The sequence below is a fragment of the Telmatherina bonti genome (genome assembly GCF_933228915.1).
Source record: "Telmatherina bonti genome assembly, chromosome: 12".
In the NCBI taxonomy this organism is placed as follows: Eukaryota; Metazoa; Chordata; class Actinopteri; order Atheriniformes; family Telmatherinidae; genus Telmatherina; species Telmatherina bonti.
This window is the reverse complement of record NC_136610.1, coordinates 9,721,041-9,738,729: the sequence shown is the minus strand read 5'-3', so window position 1 is coordinate 9,738,729 and position 17,689 is coordinate 9,721,041.

Genomic DNA, 17,689 nt, shown 5'->3' with positions numbered 1-17,689 from the left:
AAGGCCGACAAACAGCTCCGTGATTCACACTTTTTCTTGGCTTGTTTCAGACTGTGAGGATTTCCACTGTTGTGCGTACAAACCATACGGCTCAAAAACTCCCAGCATCCAACACAACATTTCTCCTCATTTGTTTTCATTTCAGGCCTGAAAGGAAGTTGTCTAAAGGCTCAGCTCCTTTCTCTCTAATCCCTGATAGCAGGTTAGTTTTGTCCCTCGCCATGAGTTTGTCTCCGTCTTTCTGCTGGCACATGTTAGCTTTGTACATCATTTGTTAGCAGCTGACTTAAATTCTATCTCTCCGTCCCAGGTGGCTTTGATCCGCCACACACTCTCCGTCATCTTTCCTCTCACTCGTGATTACATTTTTTTTTTTGCCACCTTGTGTTGAAAGTTGCCAAACTTGTGTCCTGCATGGCTTAAAAGCACAGAAAAAGGTGCCAAGCTGCATGAAAAGAAAGAGAAATCAAAGCCCTTCTTCCCCTTTCTCACTTCTTTCCACCTCTATAATTCACTGCTGCAAGATATTCATATTTAGAGGAAGAAAATGAAGGATAAAATGGATAGAAGCTTCCAGTATGCCTGGTCAATTGCATCATGCATCAGTTTAAGGCTGTGTCAGAGCAGATTTTCCAAAATGTTTTAAATCTAAAAGGCAAAGTCTATCATATTTCATACATACAGTTTCTCAGACAATTTGCATCACTTCATGGTAAAAACTTTCTTCAAAATGCCGTTACATAATCTGATACTCATCTTCACCCCCTTATACTTACCTGGAAGCAGACGACTACACTACAGTATATTTGACATATCACACAGTAAAACAGAGTAAATATACAAAAATAGACCCAATGCTGTGGGAGTTTCACTAAAGTCTAACTTTATCGGTTTGTTTGAGTCCAAGTTGATTTTATTTACAAGTTTGATAACAGACACATGCAGTAAATTTTACACAATGTCACCAGCATGGAGGCATGAAGACAAACCACAGAGCGACAAACACAGTGTGGATCATAGACCCTAAGATAGACAAAACCTCCGTGAAGTCACCTGTAGGTTTCTGAAAAGCTCATGGTGTAAGCCTGCTATTCTTTCAAACACACAAAAAATGGTCTTTGTGGATTGGAATCAAAGTTAAGTATTTTAGTCCCTTGGATCTAATAAATGGTGATTACAGCATCTGGATTCAGGCAAGTTTTTGATAAGACACAAAGTAATCAATAGTAGACGACGACTAATCAATGTTGTAAATGCCTAAATAATCAATAGTCATTATCTTAACATTGTGGGAATCAGAGAACTGTTACTGAACAACACAGTAATGGATACAACCCAGTGGGTTTCAGATAGGACAGTAAGCTGAAATGTTCTGTTAACGGGTATTGACTTTAATTCGCGTTAATATGCGTTCAGTCACAGGTTGTATACAGTATTATGTGACGGCCAGGGTTTGTCATCAACATGTCAATGCAGGAGGGTGATTCAAAATGCAAGAGTTTAATTGGTTTCAGCTCACATCATAAAAATGAAGAATTTTAAGTTCAGTTTAAGATAGTATATAGGAATAGATTTGTGTGATGTTGTACAAGCAGGTCCAGAGGAGACTAAAACTTGGAACAAACGTCATCAGGTCTACTTTGCTAGGATTGGATTGGACCCACTTTGCCTTCAGTACTGCCTTAGGTTTTGTCATATATTCAACAAGATGTTTGAAACATTCCTCAGAGATTTTGTTCCATATTAACATGGAGCATCACACAGTTGCTGCAGATTTGCTGGCTATGTCCATGAAGAGAATTTCTGTTCCACCTCATCCCAAAGCTGCTCTGCTGGATTGAGATCTGGTGACTGTGGAGGTCATTGGAGAAAGCGCTTGGAAACTTTTTGAGCTTTGTGACGTGGTGCATTATTAAGCTGGAAGTATCCATCAGAAGATGGTGTGCTGTGGTCATAAAGGGATGGACGTGGTCAACAACAATACTCAGGCTGCAATGTTAAAACCATGCCATGTTGGTGCTAAGTGACCAAAAATGTGCCAAGAAAGTAACCCCCACCAGCCGCTGATAGAAAGCATGATGGATCTATGCTGTTTGTGTTTTTCCACCAAATTCTGACCGGTCGGGTCGTGGGGGCAGCAGCCTAAGCAGGGAAGCCCAGACTTCCCTCTCCTCAGCCACATTTTCCACCTCTGCAGGGGGGGATCCCGAGGCGTTCCCAGGCCAGCCGAGAGATATAATCCCTTCAGCGTGTCCTGGGTCTTCCCCGGGGTCTCCTCCCAGAGGGACGTGCCTGGAACACCTCACCAGGGAGGTCCAGGAGGCATCCTGACCAGATGCCCGAGCCACCTCAACTGGTTCCTCTCGATGCGGAGGAGCAGCTCTACTCTGAGCCCCTCCCGGATGACCGAGCTCCTCACCCTATCTCTAAGGGTGAGCCCGGCCACCCTGCAGAGGAAACTCATTTCAGCCGCCTGTATATGAGATCTCGTTCTTTCGGTCACGACCCACAGCTCATGACCATAGGTGAGGGTAGGAACGTAGATCGACTGGTAAATCGAGAGCTTTGCCTTCTGGCTCACCTCCTTCTTCACCACGACAGACCGGCGCAGAGTCTGCATTACTGCAGACGCCGCACCGATCCGTCTGTCGATCTCGCGCTCCATCCTTCCCTCACTCGTGAACACTCACGAGTGTTCATGCTCCAACACACCTGACCAAAATGAATGAATAAGCTGACAAGAAGCTGTTGGATCTAGTTGATTTAAATCAAGTGTAATGGTGCAGGGAAACAACAAGCACCTGCAGGATACTCGCCTTTGAAGACTGGATTGACACCCCTGGTCTTGATCAATTTGAGGTGTCTCAGAAAGATAAATGTTATATTGTTTGCCCAGAGTGATCTTTCATGATCTTTCAAATATCCCCTGTTAGCCAATGGTAACTCTAAAAACATGAAGCACTGTCCTGAGGAAATGAAGGAAACATTCCTGCGATACTGTCACATGTAATCTGTTTGTTGTTTTATATGTTACAGCTAAATCAGCTCAGAGCGGAAAGAAGAAGCTCCACTTGAGCAAAGTGGGCAGATGCAGAAGTAAACCTGACATGAAAAAGGATGGATGAAAGAGATGTGCGATGGGGTCGAATGCATGGGTTTTAAATGAAATTGTTTCATTGCATGCGTTTTTAACTTGTTGCCTGCACTACTAACCCCAGGCCTAACGAGCTCACCCTTAATTGTTAAATGGGAACACCTGTGAGTGTCTGGACAGACTATTCAAAAGAGCAACAGGTGTGGCAGGAGGGTGTCAGACAGAGAAGGAAAACAAAAAGAGAAGCAGAAGAGGAGCAGGACAAAGAAGGGGATGGAGCTCCTGGAAAATGGAAGACGACGACGACGACGACGACGACGACGACGACGACGACTATGATGATGATGATGATGATGATGATGATGGCGGCGACGACGACGATGATGGCGGCGACGACGAAGATGATGACGATGATGACGATGATGGCGGTGATGACGACGCTGATGATGATGACGAGGAAGGGACTGCTGAGGGGCCAGTGATGACTGGTCCCACCGTGGCTTGGTGGTGGCCAGGCGGAGCCTGAAGTGCAGCAGCCGGTCTGGACCCTAAGGCGCAGCTTCTCAGTCCTGGGCCTACGGATATTCCTGGCCCAGGACCAAGCATGAGTATGACTGGCTTAGTTTAGGGTCCCGAGGGAGAGGCTGGCTGCAGGGCCAGGCAGGAGGGTCGCACTCTTAAGCATGTAGACTGCCGTGTATCGTCCTCTCTGCAGGTCCTGGACGTGTTGTCGCCAAATCGAAGGCTGGAGACAGGATCCATCACTGCAGAGAGGAGGGCCACCCCAAGCCGCACAGTGGTCATTTTAAAGGACATTTTAAGGACATCTGAGAGGACTGGGGTTTTATCATTTTAACTTCTTAACCTTTTTATTATCATCTTATTAAACCATTTTTATTGAGATTTTAGTGTGAGTGACTCTGCTCCCCCTGATTTTTAAAAGAACCAAGGTGGCCGGGAGGACCCTTTTTTACCCGTTTTTATTTTCTCTCTTTTTTTTTTTTTTTTTTTTTTTTTAAAACACGCCCCGGCCACCCCTGTGTTACAGATGAGAGGAGCTTAATTCATCAGGTCTGGATTTTTACATTCAGCCTGTCAACCTGCCGTCATTAAAGTCATCTCTGATTGGAAGGATCTTTTGAAAACTAGGAGCCTGTGGTTTTTCACTATCACTTAGTGGAAAAGACAAAAGGCTTCAGGCTGTTTTACTTCAAAATTGTACCAGGTAAATTATGGTCCAGAGCTCCTGAGAGAATATCTGCAATTATAGGAGTCTGACATGTCAGAATGCTGAGGTGGGGGAGGAATGAGTGGCTGCATACTGACACATGAGATCATTTGAAATGACAAGTATGTTTTACTGATTTTCCTACAGGATCTTTCTGAAAATGCACTCTGATGTGCATATCTGATTCAATGAAAAATCAGCTTGGTCATGTTTGAAGTTGTTCCTCTTAATATGTACAAAAAGAAACATACTACAAGACATTTCACAGGTGGAATTTAAAATCTACTCACTTTTGATGTGAAGCTATTGAAACTATCCAATACACATTAAGCATTAATAAAAATATGGAAGATAAATTAAATTCAGAATGAAATATACCACACAAAAATGCAATTCAGATATGATTATGTTAACAAATGGTCAATAAAAACAATGAAACAGAAAAAAACAAGCAGTAAAATCCTTCCTAAGCTGTGACTTTATTGCAGTGGAAAGGTTTAAACCTCTCAAAATTTTATAGAGCTATGTTATTTGCAACTTTATGTCTCTAGTCCCTCCCCCCAATGATACATGAGAACATTTTTGCAAAATTTTCCTCATCCAGAAGCGGCTTAGGACATCCTCTAGACCTTGTTTTTCTGCACTTTATCTTTCCATTGTCAGACTCTTTTCATGCAACAAGAACTGGCACAGCTTTTCATGTGCATCTATCAATAACATGGCCCCTTATACGATCAACTTAGTTGTCCCCAAACTCGCCAGCTTCTTCAATCTGCTCACATAAATGTCTGTGGTTTTTCATTGATAAGACAAGTGGAAGAAATAATGTATTTATTAGGAAATATTATTCATTTGTTTGAAATATATACTAAACTTGCTCATGATCAATGTGGTCATCAGTTTGTCCTGCATCATCGAATGTGGAAAAAGTGTCCTGCACTTCTTCACCAGCTGCAACTGCAGTCATGATTTCCCAACTCTCCATGCAAATGATTTTATTTGTCAAAATGTACAAACTAGCAGCTATTCGCAATATGCAAATCAACCAAGAACCATTTCAACAGCTCCAAACAAATAAGTTATTTACCCAAATCTAACAGAAAATGCAACTTTAAACGACCACTGCAGTGTGAAAATTATTCAACCCCTTCATGACGAGCATTGTTAGCACTTAGCAGAGTACCCTTTTTATTTTCATGACCTGCTGCAAATTTGAAGCATAGACACCAGCTTCTGGCAGCATATTTCTCGTCCACACATGCATTGTGTACAAGAAATGGCAAAAATAAATAAAAGCTTTGATTATTGGTTTTATGAAGTGAAAAGTTCCATGTTGGGAAGACTGGATGGGCTACAAAGGTTACTTAGTCTATATTTGGTGTAACAAACCTTTTTCAATGTAGTTCAATTCATAATTGAGCCCAAGTACTTTACAGAAAACATCAAAAGCACAAAACAAAATACACTAATAACATTATATATTAAAACGTAACGAAATAACACATCAAATGGCAGTGTTGTAAAACTAATAATCCAGAGGTGAAGCAGACGGTTTGATGTTAAAGAAACAAGAGATACAGCACTTTGTTCCTCAGATATGCTGCATGATAACTGTGAGCAGCTTTTCTATGTTTAGTCCAACTCTGGGGACAAGAAATAAACTTCTACAGGATGCCTGAAAGATTTATAACAGACCAGAAGATCTGAAATGCATTTTGGCCCTGAGCAATTTCAAGCTCTATAAAGCACCAGTCGGATTTTAAGACGTTATCTTTCATTGACCATTGTTTTACAAAAGGCAAGATTGGGTTGTCTTGTGCATGAAATGTGCTAAATGAATTTGCCATAACTACATGTGGTACTACGTTTTTCTCAGTCAATATTAATAAAAGACATTTCCAAACATTTCCAAAAATTCTTTCAATAAAGCGCTACCCCAGTGTATTTTCTCCATAGACACTATGACCTGTATACAACTGGCCTGTTCAGTTGTTGCTCTTTTACCTTTTTTTTTCTCTTTTAAATGAGTAAAGTATGAAGCAAAGTGGAGGCTGATGGGCTGTCCATAGCAGCCATGATAGTGCTCGAGTAAATTCAGGGCATCACAGTGACAAGGAGAACTCCCAGGATGCGACATTTACAACCAGAGAGGAGACAGCAGCTTGGATCGGCTGCAGAAATGCCAAGAAAAGGTTGAAGGTGTGCGTGTATGTGTGTTTGTGTGTGTTTCTGTGTGTGTTTGGGACTCTAATTTGCAGAACCTTCTGTCAATCACAAAACAGTAAGGTTGGTCACACCTGAATTCACAGTCTTGATTGACAGGCCCAGGGGACCAATCACAGAGCCAGACTGGCTTCAGACCACCTGGAGAAAAACTCTCCTGCTGAACTTCAGCTTTTGCTGCTACTTTTTCTTTGTATTGTTTAAACAAAAGCTGAACTTTCCATCCATCATCCCTCCAGCTTTGTGTGGATTTATTGGTAGTGGTTTCTCTGCGCTGACCTTCCGCATATGGAGGAGTGAAAGTAGAAATGATGATGAGGTTTTGTGGCTTTTCTGAAATCTGCCATGTTCTTAAAAGGCTCTTACAGTAATGCAGCCATAATGGCTTTTCAGTGTATTCTGCTTGTGTCTGTATTTAGGTTATGAATGAGCTTAAAAGATTCAAACAAGAGAAAGCCTGACATGTTTGCAAACTGCCAAAGAAGTAAATTTGTCCCAGAGATCAATAAATTCCATTTTCCATCCATCCATAAATACATTGTCTATACCCATTTATTCTAAAATATGAATTTGTGTTATGAAGTTTAATGTAAACACCTCATTATCAGATGTTCCTATGAAGATGCAGACATGTCCCATCTATTAAATTCTGGAATCATGGTGGTTTCTCTTTTTGTTTTAGTTGTTTTTATCCTTTTTTTTTAACCAATGGCTGTTTGGTCCTTACAATGAACATGAAAAATTCAATTAGACTAATATACATACATACATATATATATATATATATGTATATATATATATATATATATATATATATATATATATATATATATATATATATATATATATATATATATATAAAATGAATATATACTAGTCTAATTAATATATAGTATGCTTTGAGAACTAGTCAAACTTTCAAAATCCTTTTAATCATTTCCTTCAGCAAAATGTCCTAAACATTGTTTATGAAAGAATGGGTATGGTTACATGATGTTTTCTAATTCGGAATTAAAATGTTCTATGAGTTTACATGAAAATAAATCTGAATGGAGGTTTATATGAAACACGTCCTTACTCAATTCCTCTTTAGAGCGGCGGGTTGGGAAGGGTTCTGATTGGACAGAGGGTGCACATGACGTATGACGTATACCAGAAATAAGCAAAGTTCGCTCCCTGCTTCTCGTCTTTTCAGTCGTAACTTGTAAAAAACTACATACGTACCAGTTTCACCGCTATTTTGATAATAATTTTGAAGTACAAGCTTGACACTAGCCTACTACTTCACTTTTTACAGCAACTGAGAAGAGACCACCAAACACGGGGGCCAAATCAACACACGTTATCAGGACAGGACAAGGTAACGAGCATGCACAGAATGACTGGAACTAACTTAAAGCGGAATTAATGTTTACATGACAGAGAAATTAAATTGTTCGGAATCAAAATGCGTATGAACCAGTCACTTACCTCGAAAATAAGTTTATTTCAGTATAGAAATTTGCATTAGGAACTAGGTGTATACATGGTTATTTTTCATCATTTTAATGTGGAATTAACTGATAATTGGAATTAAACAGGAATTAAAACTCCCATGTTTTCTCTCCTGTGTCTTTGAGACCACTGTGGAAAGTCCAGTCTAAAATATCAGCGCGAGTAACAAGGCACCAATTAATTTTTAGAGGTTTGCCAAAGTAGCAGAGAAAAGCCTCGACAAGGTACTTTGCAAATTTCAGCCACAGCATCTACAGTGGGGAAAGATAACTCTTTGTGAATGGATTTGCAGAAATCTTCAAGTTATTGACTCTGTAAAGTCAGCTATCATAAGGGCTTCATCAGTTAGAAATTAATGAAGCGCTAATGAGCATTTTCATCCTTGTTATCTCTTAGTTTTCAATTAATCGATTAATCTTCTTGCAAAATGACCTCATGAGATAATCCAATTGACATTTTTTACTAAATATTCCCTCAGCGGAGCTATAGGCCAAAGTGGCATGAAGAGACCTGTTTTCTTCAGTAAAGCAGATTAGTGACAGGAAATGGAAATTAGATTAACAAAAGGAAAACATCCTCACAAACACACACTTTTGTTTCCGTCTGCATTGGGACTGTAATCAAGTAAAGAGTGAGTTCCTGCATGAGCTCAACAAGTCAGGAGACATAAGTCCATCAGGGCTGGTTTGTGTGGTGCCTCTTATCCAGATGAGAATTCAGCTTAAAAGTTGTTGATTACTGGAGCTCACAAGTCAATGATGACCAAAGCGGAGAAATTAACCAGTAATGTGTCCACCAGAATGGAAACTGTTTGATATAATGAGAATATTACTTAATTAGGCTATTAGTTTGTTTAGTGGTGAAATGTAATGTAAAGTACAAATACTTTGATGTAGTGGATGCGTTTGACTTCACTAGATTCTACAGCAACTGCAGTTAAAGCTAGGTAATGTACGAGGCCCAAGCTTTTTATGTGTTCTTTTGGATAGGGGGTGGGCTTACGCAGGAACTGCTTCTGCTTATAAAAAGTAAACTAAACATGCTTTTACATTACCAACCAAAGGTCCCATAATGGCAGAAAAAGTAGCTAGACTTTTTTATGGTTACATTTTCATGAAATAGAGTTGCTAGAGGGGTCTGAAAAATAGCTAAATATAGTGTTAAAGCTGTAAAATTATGAGCATGTGGTCCCAATTTTTGTTTAATTTTTTTTTTCCACTGCATGGGGTAACAATATGTGTTCCAGTTTAAGCTTAGGATTTATCAGGGGTTTAGTGAATCCCATGTCAGTCCCTGTGGATTTGGGGTTATTTCGGTCGTAGTACCCATTAACACCAGTAGGCGGCAGCAGGACACCTCTCAGCTCGCCGAAACTCGGCTTTTTGGCTGTTGTTGTTTTTTTGTCACTCCGTGATAAAAAGTTGATGCAGCAACAGCGTGACGATGCCCTGTCTGCTCATTTAACCTTCCTTTCTCAGACACTGCTGTATGGTTGCGTGCTCGGGACCTGCAACATTTGCATCAGTGTAATCGGTGTACCATTTTCATTTGCACTGACAAATGTTTCACGCTCTCTGATGAAACACAATAATTTCCTAAACATGTTTATTTTTCTTTTTTTTCAATAATTATTGTAATTAATCATATATATATATATATATATATATATATATATATATATATATATATATATATATATATATATATATATATATGTATATATATATATATATATATATATATATATATGTATATATATATATATATATATATATATATATATATATATATATATATACAAATTTGGTATTTTTACTTTCACTAGAGTACATTTTTGTTTATATTGTGCACACAATACTGTGAAGTACTGCGCTTTAGTACTTCCTCCATCACAGTGTGTGTATCAGTAGGCGTATCTCAGTTTCACTAATAACCCAAATCTATTTGTGGTGTGCTCTTGTAAAAAGAAGCAGAGCAGTTATACTTACGGTTGGTAAACTGAGCAGTTTCTTCAGAAGTTAGCGTGTAAAATGTGCACGTTTAATTTTCAGTTCTGTTCTGTAGAGCATGTGCGTGAACGTGCACAATGAGGGCAAAAAAAGGGGGAAAAAGTAGCAACACAGTGATGAAGAACCAGCAGTTGATTAAAAATTAATGGCAAACAATAGTCAGTAATAAAGTAGAAATTGCTCGTCATTAAAAACAGCGAGGGGTTTCTTATTATTTATTATCAAAACGTCAACAGTCGGCCATCTTCAGACACAGCTCGACGTTTTGCCTCCACCTTCTGACAGAATAATTAATGTGCCTTAATGCTTTCTGAGAACCTTGTCGTTTAATTTGGCATGAAGTAATTGGAGCGAGAGATGGTGTTTGGTGACAGCACATCCATTAAACAGCAGTCATTTCGTTAGGTGCTATAGCTGCATATGAGATATGGACTGTTAACCCGCAGCTGCTACACATGTCGAATCAATGCTATTTTCATTCTGTGGGGAAAGAACAAAGACGGGAAGCTCAACGTTGTTCCTTTTGATGGTTTGTAGCACTTGAGGAACAAGTCCAACAAAGGCCATAACGGTGTTGACGATAGCAAGGGCGTTATAGTACACTAAAGCACATAATATACATTATAATGTGTTTTGTCAGTAAGAAGGGCATGGCGGTCCTGTGAAGTCAGAGGAGAAGCCAAATGGGATCCAAGCTACACTTGGACAGAATTAGACACACCAAAAAGATTCTTAAGACAGAAATTTTTAGTTCCTATCCCAGACATTTTTTTTCCTCCATTTGCCTTGCTCTTACCCTGTATCCTCTTGATGTCTGCTTTCAATTGTGTGACATGTGGTATGTTATTTGGCCTATTAATTGGGTTTCAGAGACCACAATCAGTTGATCTAACTGGTAAACAACTCTAATGTTGCCATGGATACACATAATAATAAGCTGTTGGGAAAAAAAGTTCATTGACGGGCTGAAAAGCCAATGTTACACCCACCTAGCAGCACCACCACCAAACAATCATAGTTTTATATATTTTTAAGAACTGCTTATGTTAACCAAAGTCAATAATAAAGACGTTACATTTTACTCTGAGACTCTGAAGCTTGTTTCACTCTCTTGAATAACTGTGTTGAGACTTAAATCAAATCTCTGTAATCATGTGACCAAAGACATTTAAAGCCTCATAAATCCCAATGAAACACCACAAGTGAGATTACGTATTTGAGTTTTTGGTGCTGTTTATTTTATTTTGAGACCTTTAATTGTGATGGAACTATGATGGAAATGCAAATAAAATAATCACTTGTATGCAAACATTTTGGCATTGTGTCATTCACAGATTTAGGTGTTATTTATTTTAATATATGGTTTTACTCATGGTCTCCCTGCAGCTGCTATGAAGATTAAATTCTTGCAGAAAATGAATAAATAGTGTCATATAAAATTGTTATAATATCAAGTAGTATCTGACAAATATCACCGTTTAGCCTATCGGTTATCAAGGTCATAGCCTGTAATATCAGGATCATGCCTCACTGATGTTGGAACACCCATCACCCCACTTCACAGCACAAACCTGTCATATCATACTTCCAATAAGGACAGAAAAACCAGACCGAAGATCCCACTAACATATGTTCATATCTAACATATCATTAAGATGGCATTTTAAAATACTAATTTCTCATAATTAGCAGTCACTTACAGAATGAAGACATTACTGTATTTATGGCTTTTGTGTTGGAAATAGAGTAAATTTAAAGAAAACTGCATGCATGCATTGCATTGTCCTAACCCCTTAGTCCGATTCAGGGTCGCGGGTAAGCTGGAGCCTATCCCAGCAGTCTTAGGCGAAGGGCAGGGTACACCCTGGACAGCTCGCCAGTCCATCACAGGGCTCAAGAAAACTGAAACGTGAGAATAATTTGGAAGTTTGTGGCTGCTGTAACTGCAGCTGACCACTAGATGTCGCCAGTATGGTCTGTATTTTAGGATTTGAAGCTTCAAAATTTTTTTGAAACACCTGGGAAGAAGTCTCAAAAATTACACAAGGCTTCAGCTGAATACTTCTAGTCCATATGGATCTGACCTATTGAAAAAAATATTTGCTTCTTGTTGTTGCATTTAAAAGAGTCATCCATCTATTTTCTTAATACTTAGTTATTTCTATTTATTTTGGTTACATCAGTGGTACAATATATGTACCTGTACATTTTATTTTTTCAAAATTAAGAATGAAAGATTAACTAAATGCCACACTTACTTGCTACCTATTTGCTAACATCACAAGGACAGCAACCAGCATACTTTCGGTAATCCCCATCTCAGGCAGAGTGGGTTTCCTTGGCTAGTGACTCTGTGCTGATCTTGCAGCTAGGATTGTTGGACTTTTTGCTTGGTTTTCATTTTTACTTTCTATCCTGACATTGAAACTAAATGAGAAAATAGAAAATAAAAGAAAACTAGAGGAGCTTTTGCAAACAACTTTTCAAAGGCACAACAAGTTTGCGAATGCAGAATTTTGGCCCAATCTTTACACTTCTTTCTGATTGGCTAAGGACAACTGTCAAATCAGAGAGCAGATATCTTCCTGTCCTGTTGTACCATTTCAGGATCTTAAAAGGTGTAGCCACATACCAAGATAAGTTTTATAAAAGGCTTTTTAAAAAAAAACAAAAAACTCTACAGTGTGGAATTTCGGGGGCGATTTCAAGGGAATTTCACCACGATTTTGTTGTTGCAGACCACGCTGCGTCATCGTGGAAAGATTGCAGCGTCGGGATGTCCGGTTGGGGGGGTCGTAAGTCGTACAGTGTGAGAACATTCAGGAGGAAGGATTAATTGCTGCTACGTTCTAACAATGATGCTGCGACCTCCCGATCAAACTTCTGGCATGTCAGAAATTTTCGCCATCGCTCGTACAGTGTGAGTGGTGTTACGTCACGATTCTACGTTCGCACCGATGGAGCCTTAAACAATGGCGGGCAACCCCAACTTCAGACGTGTGCGGTGGACACAGCTGCTAGAAGAGAGATTTGTAGAGCTATGGAGAGAGGTTTTCTTTTTTTATTCGTTTCAGCGCACACAACTGCAACAACTTGCTGCCCGCTCGCCATCTTGTTGTCAGGCACGCTGTGGTTGTCATAGGAACTAGAAACCTTTGTTTGTCGTTGTTCACACTCGAGCACATCGTGCCGTCACACACCAACTGACGCCGACAACTAGTCGTGGTTGTCATTAATCGTGGCTGACAGCAGTCGTACAGTACGGGTACACATGTGGTAGGGTCAAATAGAGTATGAGTGACAAACCCGGTCGTGCAGTGGGAGCATTTCCCCGACAGTCAGATTTCTAAAATCGGACAGTGTCCGCCCGGCATAAGAATTACCTCTGTCTAAGAATAAAGATTGGCTTAGAAATTATTAATACCCAGCACATTTTTGAACGGATATTAGTCGCTATTGCCAGAAATTCCTCTAAAGCTAAACATATTTCCTTTCACAAAAGAAAAAAACATGTTTTCACATGTGAGGGGATCCAGTGGCCTCAGGTGCAGCGATACTACAACTACCTAACATGTGCATGTGTACTGCCTTCTTTTGAGTGTCTTCTAGGCTTTGTCCCAAACGAACCTCGAGCACCTATCACACTGTTGTTTTAAAGCTGAGAGGTTTTTCATTTTATGCACAGAGTTGTTTGTCCATGACAAGACACCGTAGTGAAAATGTACCTACAGCAGTCGCCAGCAGCAGTTTCATGTGGACCCGTGGCAAGTAGATAAAATCTAATCCAATCTAAAAATAAAAGCATAACAATTATTTTAATATAAGGTATTTCATACGGATTTCTTTCATACAGTGTATGTATGCATATATACATATATATATATATATATATATATATATATATATATATATATATATATATATATATATATATATATATATATATATATATATGAAAGAAATCTGTATGAAATACCTTATATTAAAACAATTGTTGTGCTTCTATTTTTAGATTGAGTCATTTTATCTACTTAATATATATATATATATGTTTTTTTTAAAGTGATGAAAATGAAGGTTAAAAAGACAATAACATTTATTGGTGTTTCTTGCTTTCATGGTCTTTTTTTTTCCTTTTTTTTTTTTTTTTGGCAGGGCACAGTTGGATTGTGTAAGCTTAAAAATCTGCCTCTCATATTCCCTGTGAGATAAGTGCAGTTCTGAATATGCTACTGTCAGCTTTTGTTCAAAGTTTGAGATTTGAAGATTGAAGCAATTTTTTTATATTAGTCCTGATTCAGCGAGAAGTCTGTCCCATCAGACGAGGACCGCTGATGACCGGATACTACTGAAAAAAGGGAAAATCCAAGAAAATGAAAATACAGTTGTATTTTTCTGCATGTATTTCTTTCAGTCTTTCAACATACTATGGGGCTTTGCCGCTTGCTGGGTGTGATGAAAATAGAGCATAAAATGGCTCACCTGCCGTCAGCTGCCTTAACAAGATGATTCCAGGGTGGTTTGACACTGCTGAAGCTTCTGGACCAATAGGAACCAGAGGCCGAAGCTAAGAAAGACAGACAATGAGAGGAAGAAGAGACAATGGGGGGTTTAGACAAGTATTATGCTTATGCCAGCAGGTTAAAAATGATTATCTAGCTGTCAGGTTGTGATGGTGGGTATGGAGGTCTGACAGCAGCCAGCGGCTTCCCTCATTAATACGGAGGAATAACGGTGTGAGAGAGAGCCTTATGTATGACTGCACTGTTGTCATCTCTATACTGACATGCCCTTTACCGTTTTACTGCAGGCAGAGCAGCAAGCGCTGAACTTCTGTCGTATTTTAATATTTCATCACATTTTGTTGTTGTGCATCAGGCAGTATTTTTTCTTTTTTTATACTACATTGTCACAGACCAAATAATACATTATGTGCTGTGGATGACATCTCATTCCAATTCCCAAAATGTATTAAAATAATCTTATTTTTAGATGAAGCTCACTTTAATTAATGTCTATTCATCTTCAAATGAGGTAAGGTTGTTATTAATGAAAAAGGGAAATGCATTAATATTGCATGATGTCAGATGACTGTGATAGCACTGACCAAAGCTTTTATTCACTTCACTTGCAGAGATATGGACTAATAATTTCCTACAACCCAAAATAATATAGCATAGTCGCATGGAGGTTTGTGAAACTGGCTTGGAATACGATGTATTACTTATGATTTGTGTGTGTGTCTGTGTGTGTTTGTCAGTGAAAACACACTTTAAAAACTATATAGAAAGCAGTTTCCTGTCACCCTGATCTGTTTGTCTGGGGTAACGGTCCAATGGTATGCTTTGAGAGCTAGTTGATTTTCTGAATCCTTTTAATTATCTCCTTCAGCAAAATATACCTTGGACCATTGTTTATGTAAGAATGCAGAGGATTCTTTGCATCTGTAGTTTTCAAAGCAACACTAGATGATGTTTATTACAAATGGGCATTTTAGGAGATTTTTTCAAGGCAACTAGAGAATCCAATCACAGTCAACTAGTTAGTCATCTCTCTCTCTCTACATTTATATGTGTGTAAATGTACGTTGGTCTCTTAGATAGAGTGATAGGTCTTAAAGACCATTTATTGGTACCACTGAGCTACATCATTTCACAAGTCCTACTGAACAGAGATATTGTGGTTCAGAACTTTCAGAACTCACCCTGTCAAACCAGGACCCTATGGTGACGAATGGGTTACTGGAACATGAAATGGCTGGCTGGGAGGCAGGCAGACAGATAGATACTTTTGTATAATCTTTATTGTCCTACAAAATACCTACCCCAGGTGGACAAATAAGCAAAACTTCATTGCAAAACTGCTGATAGCGACACTTGAATTTCCCTTTGGGGATTAATAAAGTATTTTTCATTTCATTTAATTTTAATAAGTAAGATTTCATTCATTCAGTTGTTCATTTTCTATACTGTTGCTCCATTTCAAGGTTGCAGTGAAGCTGGAGCCAGCAAATAGCAGGCAAGAGGACGGGGACCAAACAGCTCAAACCTGGGTACCACTGATCTACCATGCAAATCTTTGCATATGGATGTAATCACGTTTTCTTAAACTAGTTAATTTTAAAATAGAAATATCGAAAACAAGCAGTAAAAGTTTTATATAATAAATACTAAAGTGATAAAATAAAGTGCAAGGTAAAACTGCACTGGATTATTGCATTGTCCTCAAACCTGAACAAAGATTCAGACTATTTGAGATTCAGAAGTCTTATGGGCTGAGGTATGAAGCTATTGCAGAGCCTGGCTGTTCTACACCTCAGGCTACAGTACCTACTGCCAGAGGCCAACGGAGAAAACTGTCCTTGATGTGTATGTGTGGACTCCCTGATCATGATTTTTGCTCATGATAGACAGTCCTTTACACTGGCCTTGACCATGTCCTTGATGGAAGAGAGAGAACTCCAAATAACCTACTTTGCTAACCTCACCACTATCTGGACACCTTTCCAGTTTGCATCTGAACAGCTCACGACACAACAATGCCATTGGTCAGCATATTATCTATAGTACTCTTGTGAAGTGTTGTGATGATATTGAATCCTTTTCATCTTGCAAATGAAGTGCAAATACTGCTGTGCTCACTTTATGAGAGACATGGTGTCACAGTTGCTGTGTTCTTCCTGAAGTCAACAAGGTTTTTGTCAACATTTGGAGAAGATTGTTCCTTTGGTATCAGTCTGCTGGATGCAGCACCTCTTCTTTTTAGTCCCAGTTGTCATTGTCCCAAATCAGGCCCACAACTATAGTATCATCTGCATACTTTGCAATTTGATTTGTATGGGACCTGGCAACGCAGCCCTGAGTAGAGCAGGTACTATCTGAAGAGGTGTTCTGGGCAGGGGCTTGTCAGGGGGGAAGACCAGGATCAAGTCACAAAAGGTGTTAAACCCTGAGAGAATTAATTTGCTTAATTTGCAGGTGCTTTGGAGATGGTTGCATTGAATGCAGAACCGAAAGTAACAAACAGCATTCGAACTCAAGTCTTTTTCACCTTCAGGTGGTTAAGGCTCAGGTAGCAAAACAGAGTCAATTGCATACTCTGTAGAGCAGTTTGGAAGGCAGGAAGTCAATCTGGTTGAATGTGGAGGAGAGGGTAGGAGGTTATGTGCTGTTTTATCAGCCTTTCCTAAGCACCAGCACGAGGGGATGGCAGTCATTTACACTGATTATTGAAGACTTTTTTTGGCACTGGTATTGGTTTACGTGATGGTATAGTGGAAGGTTCAGGAAGGTGTCATAAATGTTGGTTAGAACCAACAGCTATGAAAGCTGCCTTTGAACAAGTACTTTTTAAGTCACTGATGGAATCATAGAGAATAGTCTTTGGTGTTAGAATGTATACAGCTGCGATGCAAACTGTGGTAAACTCAACAGGCAGGTAGAATGACTTATCATTGTAGCTTACAGCTAAGACATTGCGAGTTTGTGTGACAAAATAAGGTAGAATCAGTTTTAAAATCTACATTGCTGTCACAATTCACTGGAGCAACAGTCAACCCAGATGTGCCATCCCCACTCTGATCATTGAAGACCAAAATTCTGCAAGTTTTCAATGAATCCCTGCTTAACTCAAATTATTGAG